This window comes from Lutra lutra, chromosome 1 (genome assembly GCF_902655055.1).
Source record: "Lutra lutra chromosome 1, mLutLut1.2, whole genome shotgun sequence".
Lineage (NCBI taxonomy): Eukaryota > Metazoa > Chordata > Mammalia > Carnivora > Mustelidae > Lutra > Lutra lutra.
This window is the reverse complement of record NC_062278.1, coordinates 38,638,514-38,654,506: the sequence shown is the minus strand read 5'-3', so window position 1 is coordinate 38,654,506 and position 15,993 is coordinate 38,638,514. Positions and strand designations below refer to the sequence as shown.

The following is a 15,993-nucleotide window of genomic DNA, read 5'->3' as shown; positions in this document are numbered from 1 at the left end:
GTACTATGTTATAAAGTGTGGATTAATTTTAAAAGCAAAAGAAAACCATTGGAGAGTTTTAAACAGTGGAAAGATATGACAAATACTGTAGCTCTATAGAAAATGAATTTTAGGTGGTAGTGGTAAAAAACAAAGGATTTTGGAATCAAGGAAATCAAACTGTTGGAATAATCTGTGAAAGAGATGAGACAGATCACATTTTGAAAAAGAAGCTGAGTTACAAGATTAAAATTCCAAACTAATAGAATAAGCTCATGTGCAAATCAAAGCTGTATTTATAGTCCCCTACATACCTAAAGCAGTAATTCATACACTCATTCATTCATCCATGTTTACTGGACACATGTCAGATGAGCAATGGCCATAGTTAAGTAGCAGAGCTAGATAGGTGGCAAATACATTTATATTTAGTCTAAATTTTACTATCTCCAAGTCATAATGCTAATCACAAATGTGCACCCTTTAAAACAAAAAAGCAATAACACACATGGAGAAATTCTGACAGTGAAACACAGTGGACCAACAGAGACAACCGTCATATCTATATCTATATCTATATATCTATACCTATATCTATATCTCAAAATTTAGAAATTAAAAGGGACAGATTTTAAAAAGACTAAACTTTACAAATTGGGGTGAGCTACAACAGAAATGATCATTTTAATCAAAACTATGATGTGATCTGTTTTATAAGATTTTTGTTTAAGATCAATGTTCTGCATGGAGAAAAATCCTGGAAGTGTGAAAATGTAGACACATAAGGGTAAAAGTAGAGGTGAATTAGGTGTCAGTAATTAAATTGATGGCAGTGGAGATAAGAAAAAGGAGACAGATTCAAGATACATTTAAAAGGTAAAAGCAATGAGGGTGCCTGGGTGGCTCAATGGGTTAAGCATCTGACTTTGGCTCAGATCATTATCTCAGGGTCCTGGGATTGCGCCCCATGTAGTCACCAGACCCCTGCTTAGCAGGAAATCTGCTTCTCCCTCTTCCTCTGCCCCTCCCCCTGTTTATGCTCCCTCTCTCTCTTTCTCTCTTTCTCTCTTTCTCTCAAATAAATAAAATCTTTACCAAAAAAAAAAGGTAAATATTTTATTATCTTTACACTTGATCTTAGCCAAAAGGCCGAGAAGCGATTTATTATCTTTAAAAATTTCAGCAATTTTGGTTAACTTTTCCTTAATACATAAAGTATTTACATATTCTAATTATATTAAATGAAAAGATTAAAGCAACAATTCATCAAAAACTAGAAGTAAACCATCAAAGTAGCAAAACCACGACAAGAATAAAAGAAATAATGTAGTAGAGGACAATTTTCTAGGTTTCTTTTTTCTATAATTGACTCAGTGGTGGAGTTTACATAATCATATTAGACAGGAAAATCTGTAAAATGATTATCTATACTTCATTAGTGAATAGATGCCTCTAAAAGAAATTATTTCCCCTTTGGCCATAATTTGTGCTGTACATCAGTTTAACCTAAAGTTGATAATGACTTAAATGTTATGTATATATTTCCAATAACTTATATAAGTCTGGTATTCTTCTTGCACACAAAAGATCACAAAACCAGCTTCTGAAAATACATTGAGAAGAAATATTATGTTTATTATAGCTTTCATAAACTTAAAGGATGGGTTTTTGATGTTTTTTAAAGATTTTTATTTATTTATTTGACAGAGTGAGAGAGACAGCAAGAGAGGGAACACAAGCAGGGGGATTGGGGAGGGAAAGTGGCTTCCTGCTCAGCAGGGAGTCCAATATGGGACTGATCCCAGGACCCTGGGATCATGACCTGAGCCAAAGGCATCTGCAATGACTGAGCCACCCAGATGCCCCAGGTCTCTGATATTTTATTATGTCTCCCTATCTTCCAATTATCTCCAAAATACAAAATGTTTTTAAACACAGAATGTATCATTTGCATTATTTAGGAGTGTTACCATATAAAGCTACAATCCAAAGGGCAAAAGGGACCACACCTAATAAGAAGTAAACATAACTAAAATTTAAAAAGTATTTCAAGAGTTAAAATTATAAATTTAATTAAAATCAGGCCAGATTTTCCAAATCTGGTAACATATACAAGTATTTACTCAATTATAAGTTGTCTAGGATGAAGAGACTCATTGAACACTGAATTTTCGACATTGATGTTTATATATTGTTCTTTATACACATTAGATAACTGGGTGGCTAAAGCAATAACTATAATCAGATTTCATCAAATAAAACATTCAGAAATTATAATGCTATTTGCAAGTTAGAGAAATATTGAGATGGGACATTGGATAACACTTAGAAGTTTAAGAACAAAAGTGTTCATTTAAAAAAATTATTATGGCTAAAATTAACCAGTTAGGAAATGGCAGGTGTTGATGAGGATGTGCAGAAAGGGGAACCCTCCTATGTTGCTGATGGGAATGCAAGCAGGTGCAGACACTCTGCAAAACAACATGGAGGTTCCTCAAAAAGTTGAAAATAGAGCTACACTTTGCCCCAGCAATCGCACTACTGGGTATTTACCCTAAAGATACAAATATAGTGATCTGAAGGGGCACGTGCACCCAAATGTTTATAGCAACAATGTCCACAACAGCCAAACTATGGAAAGAGCCTAGATTTCCATCAACAGATGAATGGATAAAGAAAATGGGTACATATAATATACAATGGAATACTATGCAGCCATCAAAAAATGAAATCTAGCCATTTGCAACAATGTGGATGGAACTAGAGGGTATTGTGTAAGGGAAATAAGTCAATCAGAGAAAGACAATTATCATATGATCTCTCTGATATGAGGAATTTGAGAAACAAGACAGAGGATCATAGGAGAAGAGAGGGAATAATGAAACAAGATGAAAGCAGAAAGGGAGACAAAAAATAAGAGACTCTTAATCTCAGGAAATAAACTGAGGGTTGTTGGGGGGGGGTGGAGGGATGGCGTGGCTGGGTGATGACCATTGGGGAGCATATATGTTACAGTGAGTGCTGTGAATTGTGTAAGATTAATGAATCACAGACCTGTACCCCCGAAACAAATAATATATTATATGTTAATTTTTTTTAAATTATAGGTAAAAAAAAATCAGTAAGTATATTTCAATTTAAATCACCAAAACTTGGGCGCCTGGGTGGCTCAGTGGGTTAAAGCCTCTGCCTTCGGCTCAGGTCATGATCCCAGGGTCCTGGGATGGAGCCCCACATCGGGCTCTCTGCTCAGCAGGGAGCCTGCTTCCCCCTCTCTCTCTCTCTGCCTGCCTCTCTGCCTACTTGTGATCTCTGTCTGTCAAATAAATAAATAAAATCTTAAAAAAAAATCACCAAAACTTTAAAAATATTTAAGAAACTTAATTCAGCAGAGTTTATAAGAAATCTATTTTAATACACAAATATAAAAGCAATGTTTATTTTTTTTAAGAGTATGGAATTTGAGATTGTATTTTGCTTTCAATATCTTCAAACTGTTGAAAACTATTTTTATCTTCATAATAGCTCTCAATACTTAAAATATTTGAAAAGTTTCTGTATGATAATTCTTACCCATGAGTTTTTATATTTCTATCTTATATATAACATATAGTCCCAAACTAGAGATACGTTTGCCATAAAGTTACAGGATTTATTCACAAATTATGTATAATTAGATCAGCTGGCTGCAGCTAGAGATCCCACCAGATTTGTAAGCATGAAGTTTTAAAGCAATCTCTATGTTCAATGGAGGACTCAAACTCATGACCCTGAGATTAAGTTGCATATTCTTCCAACTGAGCCATCCAGGTACCCCATGCACACAAAATTTTTGACTTCACATATTTATAGTGAAAAAGTCATTGAAGTTTTGACTATTTCTCATGCCCCTGTGTTTCCCCAATAACAAATCCTCTTGTTCATTAATGCCTGTAGATCGGTGTTTTAAAACTTAATGTATCTGTGAATAACCTATATGTTTAACAGTGCTGCTGTTTGGTCGAGTTAGTATTATATCTGTGCATTCTGTATTCTAAAAAGCACCACAGATTAAGCTAATCCTGGTGTTCCTCACTCACAATTTAGAAATACTGCCTCACCATGCTATGAGTCTAGAGTAACTGGAGAAGAGTGGTCTTTGGTAGGAGAGTACAGAACTTTCTAACACTGAATGCACATATTGGAGGAAAGCAAATGTGTGGATAGGCTAACAAAAATTGTTTGGGATCTAGAAAAGATACAGATACAAAAAGTTTTTATTGTTAGTGCATAAAAATGTCCACTATTAACTTATGATGCTAACATCGCTGATAAAACAAAAACAGGAACAAACCAAAACAAAAACCAAGAAACTTTTCCATAAAAATCCATTTCTGTAAATCATCATTTATAGTATTGTCAGTTTCAATACTTAACTGGAATTATCATATCTAGTATTGCATGTATTACCATATTGAGAACGAGTTTGAAAAATGTACTTACATAGGTTTCTTAAAATTAGCTCACGTAAAATGAATATACCCTTCGTGACTATTTTTAATATTCATAGATTATTTAGCAGGATAGTAAGTAAAATTTAGGATGTTTTCAAATCAAGCAAAAGATTATATAAAATTATATATATACCCAAAACATGATAGTTATTTTGTATTCAAACCTACTTAAATACAAGTCATTCATATTCCATTTAAATATCAATTCAATATATATCCGGAGAAAAACTTTGAGATAAATGAAGAGAAGGTTCGAATGTTAGCATTTAGCAATATTGAACCAGTTCACAGGATTTAAATACACTGAAAAACAACAGTTACATGGAAATCCAGAGCAACTTCCTGTTCCAGCCAATAGACACGTGGAAGGAAAGAGGAATTTAATTTGTTTGGCACATAACATTTCAACGCAGAAAAAGGAACATTTTTCAGTATATGAAGATAAACATAGTACAAATAGAAAAGAACTGTGGGCAAGAACAACTCATTCTGTCCTATTTTACTCTGTTTTCTTTAGGGGATTAAAAATTCAAAACCGAAGCTTGTGAAGCTTGTTTTTAGTACAGACAGTCTGGAAGTCTAAAAGTAAATAAATGTACCCTAATTAAGACAAAAAATGTTCTAATTAAAGGGTAGGAGTACTACTGTTCAATCTTTAGACCTAAAATATAATTTTCTAATAATCAAAATAGAAACACCTCCGACCAGTTCTAATTCTCTGATATACATTCAATTATAATTTATTGAGAATCATTTATGCGAGTCAAAAGTTCAGTTGATAATACACTTTTGGACTAAACTGCTGAACTTGGACACAATCTGGTGGAACACAGGCACCGAGGAAAGAATTTAAATGACTTTATGTGAGGAATGAGGCATTGTATCAAGTTTTTTAATACTCAAATTACTTCATTATAGTTCTGTTGCAAAATAGTCAAGAGAGAGAAATGGAACAATTTTTTAGGGAATCAAGACTGGTCTTTAGTTTCTGGAAGAAAGAGTTTAATGCCAAAATTTACTAAATTTTTTTTTTATGTTAGAAAAAATGCTTAGAGAAATAATCAGATTTTCAAAGTCCAAGATTCTGCATCATCATCAGATTTCTTCAGGATATGCCCAACCTCTGTAGATCAGATTAGGCACAGGATTGTCTAAATATTGCTGAATAAAGTTTTGATTAATAATAATTAAAAGTAATTATGCAGAAAGTATTCATTTTTAAGACAGACACTTCAGATAGCCCAGAGTTCTATATTATAAATCATTATTTAAAGTAAACAACAAATCTCTACTTATGAACAAGTTTCCCTGGTTGTCTTGTACATCTCCCATGCTTACTAAATATAACTGACATTGATTAGGATAAAAATACTATGGAAGTACACATTTAATGGCAGGTGAGAGTACCAATTAAAATTGTTCCTAATCATAAGATTGTCAATGGAGAGAATAATTATCTGTCAGTTTCATCTCTTAATAGACAAATAGATATAGTATAATGCAGGGCTATCTTTCTTTATAAAAGAGGTTTTAATGTCAAATCAGTGTGTCTCAGTCTTACTTAATAATGTATACTATGCCATCATAAGCTAATTCAATTCTGACTATGTGAGACTTAGCTATAATTTCAAAATCCTTTCCCCCACCTCTTTTTCTTCATTTGACCCAAATAAAGACCTGTTTACTGTTGTTTTCTGAGGTATCTTTCCTAATTAGGACCAGTTATTCTGCTTTTATTCTTCTGACTTGAGGGCACTGTGTCAATACAAAGAAAGTGAGGGTTTCAGACAAACGTCATTAATGGAACAAAACAAAACAAAACAAAACAAACAAACAAAAAAAAACTAGTTCTTTAGATTCTTGCAAGCCTTGCATACTTTTCTAATTTTGTTAATTATAAATATATATTTAATAGCTTATCACACCAAGATGCAGTTGATGTTTATCCACAATTTCAAAATTTATGCAGTTGGTGCTCTAAATGATTTTAAAATTAAAGGTTTTATAAAGTTTTCATTCCTTAGATGCCTGTGTCCCAGCTGGTCTAGGGACTTAAGCCATTATATTGCACGTGAGGAAAGTAGCAGGAACCAATATGAATTCAGTGTTTGGGCCAGCAAGCAGAATTAATCAAATGGGAAAAGTATATAGAATTTATAGACAGAGCTGTCAGAATGGAACAGTAGGTAGCAAGGCCTTCACTCAGGAGTAGACAGAAAATTCTGTTTAATCCTACCTGGTCCTCTGGCTTCTGATTCATTATGGAATAACCATCTTTCAACAAACAAGTTTTACTGAACACCATAATGTGTAACAAAAATGTCAAAGAAACAAGACAGTTTCTGCTGTCAAACAGGCAGTAAAAAACAAACAAACAAACAATATAATAAGTACTGTAGCAAAAATATGTAGCAAGTGATAAGAAAAATTTGGAAAAATTAGAGAGTGTGGCTACTTTTGTGTTTGGGGTTCCTTATAAAATACATAACAATGCATGAGGAGGTGATGCTATGCAGAAGCACAGAATTTTTCCCACTGAAAATAATGAATAACACTATCAAGATGTGTGCACTCAATAAATGGTCACCAAAAAATACATGAAAATTATCACTTACCCATTGATATAAAGATAATCTATCTTTAAAAAAAGTATTCCAAATTGAGTATCTGTGGGCCAGAGTAACATCTTTAAGACCAAGACTAATTCATATTTACTTTATTTATGAAAAGGATTACTTGTGGTAGGGCATCTGGGTGGCTCAGTTGGTTAAGCCCATCCCTTGATTTCCGCTCAGGTCATGATCTTAATGTTATGAGATCAAGCCCCACACTGGGGTCTGCACTGGGTGTGGCATCTGCTTAATTTCTCTCTCTCTCTCTCTCCGTATCCCTCTGCTTCCCCCTCCTCTCTCAAAAAAAAAAAAAAAAGAATGAAAAAAAATTGCTTGGTAAAAATCCAAAATGAACTGAATTTGGGTAAAAAGGGAATATCATTTCCAACTCTACAGTCTCCAGTTATTAGTGATCCTAGAAGATTCATATCTAATATTTACAAACCCCATTCAACCCTTTCATGTTTAAAGCAAAATGATTATATCTGCTAGTAAAGATAAGAATAGAATAACTTATGATAGAAGTATGACTGTTACATAATATTTATTTACATGATGATGATCATATCCAAATGGAAATAGGAAAAACAACCCTATAATTAATAAGAAATTTATCAGAAATTTTTCTTATCCTATACTAACTCTACGACTATCTAGAAACATGTGCATGTCTGGTATCATATAGTTAAAACCCTTGAGACAGTCAGTAAACTACTCACTGACCTTTCTGTTAACTGAGATTCATGGACGCAACGATCATCTTTTAGATCTTACAAAAAGGATTACCTTTTTCTGCTGTCATCAGAAGTTTTTGACCTTTCTGTTTCTTCCCTCAAGAAACTGCTCTAGAATTCCAATTTTATCTTTATATTTTCAGTGTACAAGACACAAAACTCCTTTTTTTTTTCCCCTTTAACCAAAGCATCATCCCTCTACTGGTCTGCAACACTTTGCACTTCGGCGAGTCTGAGAAAACCAGATACAAACACGTAGTGTCCTCAAATGCAAACTAAAATTTGCTAAAAAAGCAAATACCCACAACCAAATAAAAAGTGTTAATAAAGATCTGACTTTGGATATGCTCTGATAAAATGCAGATTCAATATATTTTTAATAAAGCTTACCCTTTTATGTTCCAATATTTCACCAGGGGAAATAAACACACATTTTCTTTAAAGATAAATATCATTTAATGGGCTGCATCTGACAGTAAATGACTAGTCCTCTTTTCTGGAAAAACTTGGTGGGGGGATTGGAAGGTGGGACAGGAGAGGCATGGCATTCTTTCTGTGAGTACTTCTGTAGGCTTTCTTTTGGACTTCTCACCACAGTCTGTATTGAAATACAGAATACATTTTGTCTGCTACATAAAAAGACATCTAACTTATTCTTTAATCTCTATGAGCTACTTCTAGGATAGAAGGCCTTTTCCTGAGAATTTTTAATAGCAATGTCTAGTATCCCATCCAACATTTTTCCTATTTGGTACTGTGTTGGAATATTTCCTCATTATTTTAAAATTTTCATTAAAATTTGCTAAGAAGCAGCAGAAGGCATTTTTTTAGATTTAAAGATTCTGTGTGGAAAGAAGAAGAGTTTTTGCTCTGGACATCCTTCTGATTTCTAAAAAAATAAAAAATAAAAACCCAAGCCTAGAGTGTTGCCACTGTGATGATCTGCAAATTTTAACCCTTTCTTCCAATCACCACACCCACACTGATACTCTATGCATGAACAACTGTACTTTCAATCTTCCCAGGTGATTATGACATGCTGCTTGCAGACATAGTGAAAATGCAAGGAATAGAAGAGATAACTGGCATGGTGCTTTTGGAGGGACTGATTGCTGTGCATTGAATATGTTGGTGCATTGAATGTGCACCAGTTTTGATACATATTACACCTGCTTAATCAGTTACGTTTTAAGACAACAACACATGTATATGCAGACAGTTCTAGACAGTATGAGGAAAGATGAAATAGTTAATGAGAAGAAACGGAACAAAGGCCTATAAAGAAAAGTAATTGAGAAATTATATACAGCAAGGTAAATGTCTTCTCTACTGCTAGTAATTATTCCCCAAAAAGTTTTTAAAAATCTTCAGGGTAAACTAAGAGAAACCTAATATTTAAAGATTGATTTAAAATATGGCATAGATGAATCTGTCTGTCAAATACATGGATTTTTAATTAAAATGGAATGTGAGCCACAAAAGCAAGCCACATTTATAATTTAAAATTTTCTAGTAGACACATTTAAAAATGAAAAAGAAACAGGTGAACTCCCATGAATGTATTTTATGCAACCTATTATTATTTTACCAAGTAATCAATATACAAGTTATGAATGAGATATTTTCCATTCTTAACATTTCATATTAAGTCATCAAAATCTGAGTTTGGTCTAAGTGGCTAGTGGCTACTGTACGGGACAGTATTGGCTTACCATGTTCATATCCTGAAGGTTTTTAGGTTTCTTTCCCCTATCAAGTTACACAGAAGTGAGAGTTTGAATTCTGAAAGACTTGAAGAGTAGGTGCCATTCATATCCCTTCACATGAACAAATGCTGTTTCACTCTTTAAAAAGCAAAAACAAAACAAAAAAAAAGCATTTTTTTCTTTGGCTAAAGGCAAGTTTTAATGTAAACATTTTAGATATTTTAAGGGAAAAATAAAAAAAGAACTAGACTCTGGTATATAAAAGAAAAACTTCTAAGGATTCTTTTGCTGTGTAAATGGTTTTAAAACCAAAAGCATGGATCATGCTATTAGCATTGACTTGCAAACTGAAGAAAAGCCTAAGGAAGTCAGAAAGCATATCAGCTCAGCAGACCAGTCACAGAAAGAGCGATGCCTTTCACATCCTGCAGCTTCTTTGGAACAGAGGACTGACACTCTGCAAGGGTTGAAAACAGCAGGGCATATAATAATTGGGTACTTCATTGCATGCTAATGACTCAGACAGTATATCAGCAAAAGTATTCAATGTGGCTAGAAATATGATCAACCATTAGAGGTTTATTTTTCAATGCAATATTTCTTTCCACAGGAGCCTAGATTCAATGCTAACACCATTCTGTGTCTATGGAATACACGTTGTGCCATTTGGTGGCAAAGTACATAAACTCAAGGAAGTTTGTGTTTACATGCCTTTATTTTGTGTGTGCAATATTTTATCCACAATATTTAGTGTCAAAAAGGGGAAAAAAAAAAGAGAGAAAGGGGATTTTTTTAAATGTAGTTTTTCCAGAGGTAGAGGAAAACATTTTGATTATTTCTGTACTATTGACTTGAGTTTTCCAAAACTATATATCATAAGATACCTGATAGGAGATTTTAGAGTAGGCGGTCTTTAATTGGATCTCAAGAAGAAGGAAAAAAAAAAAAGAATGCACTTGGTTAAGAGCTCTCTCTCCTAAATGTATGATCCCCTTATATTCAAGATCATGTATGTAAAGGAGAAAGCAGCATTTCAAAAGAAATTATGGTGTCCATAATATTCATGCAAGTAAGGTTTGTTATATGGAATAAATGCATTCTTAGTGTTATCTTCTTGATTGAAATTGAATAACAAATTCCCTGATGGCAAAGAGAAAGGTGAATGATGAAGATCCTCTTTATTCTTCGGGCCACACTATTTCTGCCATTTTAATTTCACCCATTCTGGCTTTATGAAGTTGAAGAATTGACACTTATCTCTAAAGTGTATAACAAATACACATTCATATATAAATGAAGGACATAATATATATATTCAGAGAGATCTAGAGATATGGAAACACACAGATGGCTATAATCTACCAAATACAGCATGCTCTGAGTTATAAAGTGCTATTTTCAACATGATAACTACAACTTGGAAAATTTTTGCATAAACATCTTTCTAAAAAAATTCTTTAGGTCATATGCAGTTAGTTGGATTTCACTGAATAGTGTGTGTTTGAGAAAGGGGTAGGGAAGTTTTGTGTTTGCTGCCAACATTGCTACACACTTCCCCATAATCAAATATGCCTTTGTTCTTTCAGATTATGTTTTTCAGGCTGAAATGTGATGTGCCCTTGTTCAGGCTTTTACTGGAAAATTATGCACTGCACCTGTACAAAAAAAAACAAACAAAAAAACCCCCAAAAAACTCCTACCCATGTGCCTTAAAGTCTACACATCTATAAGAAAACCTTCATTGTTATGTATTCGAGCACCCAGGCACCTAGTTATCGAGACACTTCTATGTCACAGGTCAAGAAATGTGTTGAGTTTCAGAAAAGTTCAGCGATTTATGCCATTAACTGAGAGGAAAAATAACTATGAAGAGCAAAGGGCTTTGCATTTTTCAATCTGTAGTCACTGTTCTAAAGAAAGAGCGTGGCCTTTTAGAACTGGGAAATAACTTTGTCCTTCATAAAAGAGTCACATTACGTCCATGTATTGCAAAATAATATGTCCTGTGCATTGGGGTACAGCAAGAATAGCAAATGTTTTATAAGGCATGCATGCAGTTTAATTCATTTTGCAAAAATATAAAACATGATATTTAATTGGGCCCTAAGCAAAATACATACTAATCTTTTAAATATTATCTCTCTCTTCCTTCCTTACAATGCCTTTCCTCTGCCTTGAATTCTTGAGTGTAACCTAGTTTCAAAGTATATATAAACATGAGGTAAATATGGATCAGATGACTAAAGACCTGGTTGTGACCTGAATTTGTCTCTTACTAAACGGGCAAACTTCAGCAAACAATTTAACCTGTTTTTTTCTGATGTTGTTATCTGTTTCTTTCCTCCTCTCTTAAATGTGGATGATATATAGGTCCCAATAAAATTTCTGAATTGTTGTGAGGAAAAATGAGATGATGTTTATGAAAGTTTTTGTGTCAGATTGATTCCCAAGAATTTACCACAACTGTTCTAGCATCAAGCCCACAAATGCTTAGCAATGATATACTGGGAGCTGAATTATTTTTTTCTGTGTATTCAGGCTCCCTTTTGTATTATTATTTTATTTTTGAAACATTTGAAACACTCCTTGTTTATATCCAGACAGACCTGCATTTACAGACTATAGTATACACTGCTTTGGAATTATCCCACCTGTTGGCTTTGAAAGCACAGGGGAGAACCTGGCCTCGGCTGGAGTTATTAGTTTGAAGCTGAGGAACTGGAAGTAGTCCCAAAGCAGGCTTTCCTTCACTCTGCACCCGTAGTGGGGCATTTCTGTCTTAGTCAGTTGGGACTGTTATAACAAAATGCCATAGGTTTATAAACTAGGTAGGCTTATAAACAACAGCCATTTGTTCCTCACAGATCTGGAGGCTAGAAAGAAAAGATCATGGCACAGGAAGATCCTGTCTGGTGAGAGCCCACGTGCTCCTTGGCAGCTGTTTTCTTACCATAACCTCACATGATGGGAGGGGAAGGACATTTTCTCCAGCCTCTTTTATAAGTGCATTAATCCTACTTATGAGAGCTGTACCCTCATGACCTCATCGCTTACCAAAGGTCCCACCTCCTAATACTGTCACCTTGAGAGTTAGGATTTCAACACATGAATTTTGGAAGACACAAACATTCAGACCACAGTGCAAAAGGAAAACACAAAAGAAATCATGGAAATGACTAAACCTGGAAAAAAAATATTTAACAAGCTTATTTTTAAGTAGAAATTAAAGCAAATTATTATCTACAAAATATAGACTATATATATATATGTATATATTATATATTATATATATATATATTTCTTAATATTATGTATACATGGGGAGGGAGGGAGACAGAGGAGGAGGGAGAGCAAATTTGATAAATCACATTGCAAACAGAGTCACAGAGTGGAGGACATTATCACATATTGTGTCCCCACCAGGTGTTAACACTGTGACTGAGGCTTACATGTGGCAACTCATTTTAGTTTTAGAAATAAGTTAATAAGGCCCAGGGAAATTCTAAAATTTGCCCATGGGAGATGGCAAATAAGGAGTTGGCTGATTGCACTTGCAACTAATACAACATAAAAGAAAACAATTAGATATAAAATAAATCTTCAAATATAATCCAATCAACATTAGATTTTCACCTATCATAACATACATTGCATTGTAACTCTTGATAAAGAAAGTAAATTCCTACAATATACCTGAGATGATCAAAATTATAATGATATGTAGATCCCTTATAAAATAAAATGTAGGTAATGACTCAAATTTCATCACAGAAATTTTCAATTCTTCCTTATTATTATAAAATATTTCTAATTTTTCTGTCCTACACACATAATACACAGGCTCAGATTTTATTTCAACAATGAGTTTTACTATAAAAAGGACAATGTGAGGCATAAGTTTTAAAAACAAATATTATTTTTCAAATATGTTTTAGAAATTTATTTTTTGACAGTAATTTGTTTTAGGAAAGTGACCTCCTTCTAGATTTTCAAGAATGAAGAAACCCAGGTAAAGAGGCAGTGTACAGGAATAAGTTTATCTCAATTTAAGTAGCTTCATCAAGAGCAAACAAGTCAGGGATGATTGGTAAATTCTTTAAGCCCAAATATGACAAATTTTTCTCTTTTTATTTGTGTATGCCATCAGCAGAAAGAGTGTAAATGATGATGTTTGACAATTCAAAAAAAAATATATAATATCTATTGAGAAAGAAAACCGAGGTAACACTAAGTTTATTAAGATTTTAATTCTTGTATTTTTACTGACAACTCTGAACTTAGAATGTTAATCTTTTTGGTTATTTGATATGTAATGCTTCTGTGAGGTTTATGATGATTGAAGCTACATCCTTGGCATTGCCTGACATGAAGACATTATTTGGCTTTGTTGAATTCCGACTTTTCTTCTAGCACTTAAATCACTTTGACACATCAGCTAAACAGAAAGGATATATATTTGCTAGGGTTTTGACCAAGCATGAATCTATGGTTTGCTAAAATGACTATAGAGTGAAATAGTCACATAAAAAGGAGTTAAGGGGCATGTAACAAAATTTCCAAAGGTAACTATCTTCCTATTTATATATAAGATTGTAATGATTGGTCTAACCAGAAAAGAAGCAGACTAAAGCATGAGGAAGTTTGCAATCAAGTTAATTGATGCACCCAATTTCACCTTCCATTTATAAGTATTTAAAAACCCTTCCAAGATTTCACAAAAATAGTATTGTATTTGTTTGGAATCTTTAATTTTTTTTCTTGATTCTTCAATATTGACATTTACCATTAAATTTTATTTTATAATGTACTTTTACTTTTTTAAGTTACCAACACTTTATCAAAGACTCAAAATGTAGTATCATCCTTCCTTCTTGGGTTGACATGTCTACTCTCACAATGATGATGCTCATTCTGAGTCTATGGTTTACTGTATTTTCTAAAAAAGGTAAGTCTTTATATAAAAATATGAATAAAGTTGGAGATATTTTAATTAAAGTCCATGGTCCTATTATCCCCAGGGTATTACTATATGTTATTTTTATATTTGTAGCATAAAAATGTTATAAAAATCTATAGAAATCAAAATTATGTTCCCTAGGAACAGTGACTATGTTACTATTAACATTATATTATTATCACCATATCCAGGAAGGATATTCCATAAAATACCCCAGTCATTATATGTAAACGTCTGTTGCACATAACATAGTATATAATGTGTATTAAATTGTTTTATCTTATTAAGTTATTAGGTTATAGGTGTTCTATGTATTTACATTTCTACTATTTCATAAAAATATCTAGGCTTACAAAAGGTGAATTATCACTCAGAATGGATTTTTTCTTTTGGAGGATAAAACTTAAATTATACCTAAAAATCTAATTTAAAGTGAGGCTGTTTGGATTTACTATAGTTTCTTCGTTATCAATAATAAAAGTGTAAATTTTTTTTTTAAAGATTTATTTATTTGACAGAGAGAGATCACAAGTAGACAGAGAGGCAGGCAGAGAGAGAGAGAGAAGCAGGCTCCCTGTTGAGCAGAGAGCCCGATGCAGGACTCGATCCCAGGACCCCGAGATCATGACCTGAGCCGAAGGCAGCGGCTCAACCCACTGAGCCACCCAGGCACCCCTAAAAGTGTAACCTTTAAACAGAAATCCATCATGGTAAAATCAGACCATTTAGAACACTCCCTCTTTTACAGAGTTGGTTTTAACAGCAATAATGCAAAAATACATTGTTAACATTTCATAACATTAACTTAGACACCCTAGAAGTGCAGACTGCCTAGAGTTGATTTTCAAAGGCATCCCTGTGGCAAGAGTGAAAATGAAAGAAAGATTTGTAACAGGAAAGAAAAACAAGGTTGCAAATAGCATTAGGTGATGCCCTGCATGCACTTGAACATGCCCAAGGGGGGAAAATGACTGTATCTTTCCCTAATAGATTGTAAAAGGCTCATTTCAAGAACACAAGAAATAATGGAGCATTGCAGAGAACATCTATTCACTAGGCTCTTGTGAATGAAAGTTATGAATGTAAAATTGGGAGACAGTTTCTGGGCTTTCTGCAGATAAGACATCTGCATATGAATGCTCTTTGTTTCAATGATTCCTGTAAAACTTTACATTGATGATGTAATGCTTCAAAAGTGTCCTCACTCCAGCTTTATATATAACTACATACAAACGTATTATACAAGATGCTATGCTATGTTAATCCAAAATTGAACATCTTTGTTTTGTTCTTCTTAGCTCCAAAAAGCTGGTGGGTGATCCCAAATCACAATCACAACCTTCTAGCTATGACAGGAATGAACAGTTCATTTGTATTAATGCCATGGAGTTCAATATGATTTGTTTTCTGAGATATAAAAAAAAAAAAAGGAACTGTTATTGGTTAACTACTCAATATGGATTTTCTGTTTGTTCCCTTTCTGCAAGACAACTTTTAAAAATAGGATCATTT

The 15,993-nt window shown here is 33.4% G+C and overlaps 1 protein-coding gene and 1 pseudogene across 4 annotated transcripts in view; both read right to left on the bottom strand.

Moving 5' to 3' along the window:
* CADM2 (cell adhesion molecule 2) overlaps window positions 1-15,993 on the bottom strand; it is a 1,105,278-nt gene that overhangs the window by 960,378 nt on the left and 128,907 nt on the right. The window lies entirely within an intron of this gene.
* LOC125089323 (uncharacterized) lies at window positions 1,062-1,140 on the bottom strand (annotated as a pseudogene).